The sequence below is a fragment of the Musca domestica genome, unplaced genomic scaffold, assembly GCF_030504385.1.
Source record: "Musca domestica strain aabys unplaced genomic scaffold, Musca_domestica.polishedcontigs.V.1.1 308, whole genome shotgun sequence".
Lineage (NCBI taxonomy): Eukaryota > Metazoa > Arthropoda > Insecta > Diptera > Muscidae > Musca > Musca domestica.
In genome coordinates this window covers 21,432-28,884 of record NW_026712307.1, presented here as the reverse complement: position 1 = coordinate 28,884, position 7,453 = coordinate 21,432, and the positions used below count along the sequence as shown (strand labels likewise).

At 38.0% G+C, this 7,453-nt stretch overlaps 1 pseudogene; it reads right to left on the bottom strand.

The window, feature by feature from the left end:
• Positions 1-747: 747 nt before the first annotated feature.
• On the bottom strand, positions 748-6,980 carry LOC131803548 (P protein-like; annotated as a pseudogene).
• Between the last annotated feature and the right edge of the window lie 473 nt (positions 6,981-7,453).

Genomic DNA, 7,453 nt, shown 5'->3' with positions numbered 1-7,453 from the left:
TTTTTTGCATTCATTCAATAAAATTCAAAAAAAAAAATGTAAAAATTATGGCGTTTAATTTTGTTGCAGTTTTTTTTTATTTCACCCCAGCAATATTATTTGGTTCATAGTTGGTACGATCTACTTCACATATTTTGAGGCTAATTCGGCTACCACTCTAATGTTTCGAAAAGGAGTCACTCGGGAGCGCCCCGCTTTGCCCCGTCACAAAACAAAAGAGTGAAGAGTAAACTTCGTAAGAAAATCTTACTCTTCGAGCAATCCCGCTCGCGGTTAAGTTTCATTCCCGAGAGAAAACGAACAAATATGTACTATGAAATAAAATCCATTTCTTGGTCAAGAGATTCTTGCTTTAAAAAGGGTTGACTGTGCCAACCACAAATAATAAATGAAAAAATTACAGCATTCTATATTATCTTTCTATTTGTATTTAAAAGTGTCTCTCTCTCTCTCTCTCTTGCGATACTGCTAGAGAATAGTATTCAAAATATCACCCATGCCTCTTATGATATGAACTTGCTCACTTCAATATGATAAAATATATATCCTTTAATTTTATTAAATTTTTTCTAATTTTATTTTAGAATTTTCGTACGTATGTATATACATGATTTTTCCCAAATTGTGTTCAATACCTACTCAAAGATTCCAATACATATATATGCACGTATATATTTTTTGTACTTTTTTTTTAAATAAATATCATCAATATTTTATGTTAATAAATATCTCCATTATCACGCAATGTATGTTTGTATATTTTTGTCTACTTTTTATTTTGTTTTTTTTTTTATCTTTTTACATTTAGGTGGCGAACAGAAAAATATAATTTAATTATCCTCTTAGTACTGACAATCTGTGTATTATAATTTTGAATTTTATATAATTCTTTTTTTTATTTTTTACAATTCTTAAAATTACAACAAAACAAAAAAAAAAAAAACAGGAAGAAAACAAAACAAACTATTTGATGGTGTAGTAGAAAGAAAGGCTATACACGTTGGGACTTATGATCTAAAGGAAAAATTACAATAACAACAAGTGTAAAAATAATTTTCTTATTTTCTTTTTGTTCTCACATTCACATTTATCATTTCTATTTTGTTGGTAGTATTTCTGCAAGGATTCTAGACATTGTTTTAATTTACTTAAAAAATATGGTACAGATACAGATAACATTTTTCTCTTCTTTTTTGGGGGGGGGTTTTAATTTATATTCCCTACTTATGAAATTCTTTGTATTTCGTTTAGGTTACGTTTCTTATTTCTTTCAATTTAATTTATATTTTCACAATAGCTTTTTTTCTTGGAACTAAATCTACATTTCTCACATCATCATGGCATTTGTTTTTCTTATTTTTTTTGTGTGTTTGGGAAGGGAATTATGGACATTCGTATTTCGTTTTATTTTGCATTTTTTGTTGAAACCCATTTTTATGACTTAGTCCTTAGTCCTGTTCATTACCATTCCCAACCATTGCGGCGTGGCAGCCATCAAAGCTCTATTCGAAGCTCGTTGTTAGTAACTCTGTGGTGTGTTTCTTTAACTATTTATAATTTAAAAGGGGGAGGAGGAGTAATAGGAGGGGTTGGGTGATTTGCACTTAATTATCATAATTTTGTTTAAATTATTTTTTTGTTAAAAAAATGTTTAACATTTATACGAGGTAAATTTGCAACTACAGTTATTTATTATTTATTTTATTGATGGTTGTGTTTTCCGAAGAAATACTCTTCTCCGTTTTGGGCCATTCATCAATGCCATGCGAAAAGTACATGGCTGACTAACAGATATCCTGTTGATATGATAATGCTGCCAATCATAACGGGAAAACCAACTCTGTAAAAGGAAAAGTGAGGGGGAAGGGGGACATTAGAAGAGTATTTTAAAATTGACATTATTTTTAATACTTACTTGAAAAACTGCAAGAATGTAAACTTGTAACCGTGTTGCTCAGCAACACCGGCACAAACAACGTTCGCCGAAGCACCAATGAGAGTACCATTGCCTGGAAGAGTGCGGGAAGTCAAGAATGGTATTATTTATTTTGTATATATATCTTATCGCTATATACATATATAAAAGAGTAACCAGTAAGGAAAGGTCAAAAGTCGGGCGGGGTCGACTATATACCCTACACCAACTATGCTTATTTAGTACAGCTCACGTAACAAAAAAGTTTATATTGCTAATTTATGTAAAGTACATCATACCAACTATGAACCCAATAACATTTCTGCATACAGGGTGAGATGAAAAAACTGCAATCAAATTCAGACTTCTGTCATTTCTAAGCCACTCGTCCGACGGTTGTTAACACTATTCCAGAGACAGTACTTTATATTGTTTACAAGCGTACAAATTTTCCAGAAAAATGTTATTCGTGATGGAATTGAAGCGTGATAGTGTGATTTCTTTATATTTGGCTGGAAAATCACAAGTGGCAATCGTTAGAACACTCCAGCATTTAAATGTGAATAAATCTTTTGTGGCTCGTACCATCGCTCGTTACCGTGATACTGGTAGAGTAGCGCGGCGTCAAGGAAGTGGATGGAAGAAAACAGCAACATCAACAAAAATGCTTCGAAAAGTAAAGAAGCGATTTGATCGAAACCCGCGTCGCAGTGACCAAAAAAAGGCTCGTGAGCTGAACATATCGCAATATTCTATTCGGCAATATCGAAAAAAGAGCTCGGGGTAAAGCCATTGAAAAGTGCAAGAACTTACATCGCAACGGAAAAAAAATAGACTTCGTTTGGCCGAAAGTGGTGAACTGCCGAATTTGGTTTTCCTCCGATGAGAAAACATTCGTTGTCCTGCAGTTTGTAAACAAACAAAGTGATCGTGTTAACTTGACAAAGAGGTCAGCTGAAAATGTGCACCTTCGATTGGCCACCAGAACTCAAGGGCCGGCCATGGTGATGGTGTGGACCGCCATAACAGCCGATGGTCGCTCTGCGTGGCATCAGAATCAATGCCGAATATTATCGCGAAAATATTCTGGAGGGTGTATTAAAGCCTTGGGCACGCAAACATTTTGGCCGCAGACCTTGGACATTCCAACAGGACTCAGCACCATCGTACTCAGCACGCGCCACCCAAGAATGGCTACAAAATGAGGTTCCTCGCTTCATTTTCACCGCACAATGGCTACCAAAATCTCCGGATACCAATCCGTTGGATTATTGTGTCTGGAGTATTTTAGAAAGCAAACGTTTCGCCGGGAATGGGCCAAAATACCGCAGAGCAACATTCGGGAAGCGTTTGACGGTTTCATTGGCAGTTTAAAGGCCATAATTCGAACAAATTTAAACTTATTTTAAAATTTGATGCTATTTCCGACATCTTTTGTTCTCAATCAATAAAATTTAAAAAAAGTATCGGTCGGTTTTGCCGACCCTATGTGGGGCAGGTAGCAAAAGAAATCCGATGTCTTTCATCCATATAACAGATATAGTGTTGATGGAAATATTGAGATGTACCATGTCTGGAATTGAATCGGACGTTGATTTCGCTATTCAAAATTTTGAGCGTTTGTGGGGGAGGTACCAGATGGAGTGGAGCGATATATTCCGTCTTACTGAAGACAAGCGGACTCTTACATCATATTTTTTAAGAGTTATAATTATTAAAAATGTTAAGCTTTTGTGGGAGAGGCCAATATTATCCATTTTGGCACGAGACCTAGAACTGACGCAAATATTATGATTTGCAAAATTAGAGCAAAATTAGATTATTGCTTTCCTTTCTGTGCAGAAAATATTTTTTTTTTTTTGCAAATTTCGACCATTTGTGGAGGGGGTACCAAAAGGAGTGGACCGATTTTACCCATCTTAACACCAGACCGTGGGTTAATATAAATATTGGGATGTGTGAAATTTGAAGACAATCGGACTTTTACATCACGTTTTATGAGGGTTGTAATTATTCAAAATTTAGACCATTTGTGGGGGAGGTACTTGATGGGGTGGACTGATATTGTCCATTTTCGCATCAGATCTAGCACTGACGCAAGTATTAAGACTTGCAAAGTTGGAGCAAAATCGGATTATCCTGTCTCTTTCTGTGCAAAAAATATATTTTTTGAAAATTTCGACCTTTTGTGGGTATGTACCAGAAGGAGTGGACCGATATTATCCATCTCCGATCTCGATCTAAGTTTGACAAAAATATTACGATGTACCAAGTTTGGATCAAATCGGATGCTCCCTTCGAGAGTTATCGTGTGTACCAGCCAGACAGACAAATGTTCTGAATCGGATTTGGTCCCTAAAACCGATATTTCGATTAACATTTAAAAATTATGGCGTTTAACTTTGTTGTCACCCTATATGTGTACCAATATACATATTGTACCGAATTCTATAGTTCCTCTTCAATAAATCTTATAATAAATAGTCGTTAGGACGAAAATTATGTTAATTTGTTACATACATAATTACAAAAGAACTTCGTTGTCAACTTACCTCCCAGACATGCTCCAAACGCCAGAGCCCATACCAACGGCTGTAGTGGCAAATTTAATGTATTATTTTGAGCTAATGATATGGTAATTTTGACCATCATTGTGGTCAATGGTATATTGTCTACAAAGGCCGAGGCTATGGCAGAAACCTAAGGGAAAATAATAACAAAAACAACAATAAATGAGATATTGAATTGTTATGCTCCTTCCAACACGCCAACTTACCCATAAATAATTAACACAGCCACCATTAAACGCGACTCCTCGCCCACACCCAAAATAATATTTTCTGTCATATTACCAATCCACTCGATAAGGCCCAGCTCGGAAAGGGCCTCCATGAGAATAAAGAGAGCGGCGAAGAATAAAAGCGTTGACCACTCAACACGGGCCAATATCGCTTCCATATCCTCAATGTCGGCCAAAATAATTAGGAATATGGCACCCAACAAGGCGGTCCATCCCAGGGAGAGACGTTGCAACTCAGGAACCGAATGTAAGAAGAAGAGACTTATCACAAAGACCAAGGCACAAGAGCATTGATGAGCAAAGGTTTGTTGCGTATGGGATACTAAAAAGAGACAGACAGATAAAGAGAGAGAGAGGAGTGAGATAAATTCTTAGGGCATCAATTGAAATGTTACCTTTGCTTGCAAATTCTCCAAAGTTTGTTGATAGTTAATGGCGGGTTCAACAGCTGTGGCCATTTTCTTTTTCAGTGAACGCTTCAAGCGATTCACCTTCTTCATGAGAGTCTGACGCACCAGCTCCTCATCTTTGGAGTATGAAGACAAACTGGCAGCCGCTCTCTTCCATACATGTATCTCATGTCGCAGCTCTTCTACTTCGGGTGATTCTTTGAATTGCAAATCACTGATGTTGCGGAACTTGTAGCGCAGTTGCAAATAGGATGTGAACATGACCAAGGCTACACCAGGCAGCATGTGTAGGGTGAAGATGGCAAAGTTGACGCCCTGGAAAAAAGGCAATTACAGTTCAAATTGCATTTTAGGGATCTTCAAAGGCCACTTACATTTTTCGATATGAAACTATTGGAGGCAATGATAACATTTGGCGGATCACCCACTGGAGTCAAGGCACCACCAATATTCGAGTAGATAACCATACACATTAGTATGGGAACAGGGTTGAGGGACATAACCTCACACAGACGTATGGTAACGGGAGTCATCAGCAGTACCGTGGTCACATTGTCCAAGAAAGAAGATAATATGGCGGTGAACAGGCACAGACAGTTGATCAGAGGCCAGACATGACCATTGGTTATCTGAAAACGAGGATCACTGAGATTTAACAATTTCTTGCTTTGGAGAAGTTCCGCCTCACCTTGTAAGCATACACCGCCAAATAGTCAAACACACCCGTCTCCGAAAGAATGGCCACCAGAATCATCATGCCAAAGAGCAAAAGCAACGTTTCCACATCTATCCAACCCATAATGGTGACCATAGAGGGGCGTGAGTTCAGGGCTGCCAAAATACCCACCGACAAGGTGGAAGCTATGATGGCAGCAAAGGTGCGATTTACAATTTCCCAGATGATCATGACATAGAGACCACAGAGAACAACCGCGGCATAGATGACTCCCTCCTTTTTGTAAATCGGTGATTCGTCAATGCTCAACTGTAGCGGCAGCTCGGCATCGATGTTCGACACGAAGTGCAACGACAGTTCCGTCAGATTCGTATTGTTGGCATAATCACCTTCGAGCGGTTTCAACTGGAATTGATGGGCTTTGTGTGTTTCACGTGTGGTATCCAGGAACTCCGGATAGACCAGGTCAAGTTTCCAGATGGTCGAAACAATTTCATCGAAAGCCCTCTCACCCGATTCATTGTAATAGGCACGCTCCACATAGATTTCTAGCAAAGGTGGTGCTCGCTTGTGGGGATCTTGTACGGTTTCGGCTTCCTGCAGACGAAAAGCTCCCGTTAGGCTAAGGCCTATTCGGCTAAGTTCGGCGGTTGTAATGGGGAATACTACGATAAACAACAACATTAAATTCAATGCTATAAAGGAAAAATGCGACAGTTTTACCTCTTTCGGTACCATTTTTCGGTACACTTATCAGTTTCAGCTCGTCCACATGCTCATTGGTGGACATTAGGAATGCGGTGAATACACCCCATACCACCAGCAGCACAGCGATTTTGAACCAAATCAAATACTTTTTAATCTGCAGCAAATTAAAATTTTTTAGTTATTGTTGCTTTTTTCCAATTCCAAGCCCACTCACCTTTGAATGTCCATGATGCTCCGTCTCGTCCTGTTGATCTTCGTTGTTGTTTTCCACATCACGTCCATCCAAAATGCGAACTTGTCCCATCTCATTTGTGACATTAATGCCGATTTGTGAAAATGCATTTGAATTTTTATTCTGGCCGCCGCTGCGGACAAAATGCACACCACTACCGTCGCCGATTTTGCCATTGTTGTGGTCATGATCGTCGGCATCATCGTTGGGCAATGGATCAACATCGGCGGGTTCATAGCCTGAGGGAAATTGGAATATAATTGAGTTCGGTGACATGTTTTAATGAGTTAAAAAAAAAAAACAAATCATAGTTTTAACAAAGACGTGCTTTGAATACCCTCCACAATTTAGGACGAATTTGGCAATTTTCAAAAAAATAAAATCTGTTGAAATCTTAAAAATGTGGAATGTAGCCTCGTCGTATAGACGAGGTGGACCTGCATAGGCAACTTTTGTAATAAGCCATAATTATATAATATTCAAATGCGAAACTTGAAAAAAAATTAAAAAATAACAAGTAAAAAAGAAGCTATGTTCGGCCGGGCCGAACTTTTTATACCCTCCAACATTTGAAAGAAACTTCAAAAATTTCAAAAAAAAAAAAAATCCGTCGGTAAATACCGCTTAAATGAAACCCGTTATATGGGCGCTATACGAAGACATGGTCCTTTTCTAGCGAATAAAGTACTCACAAGGAACTTCTTGTAAAGAT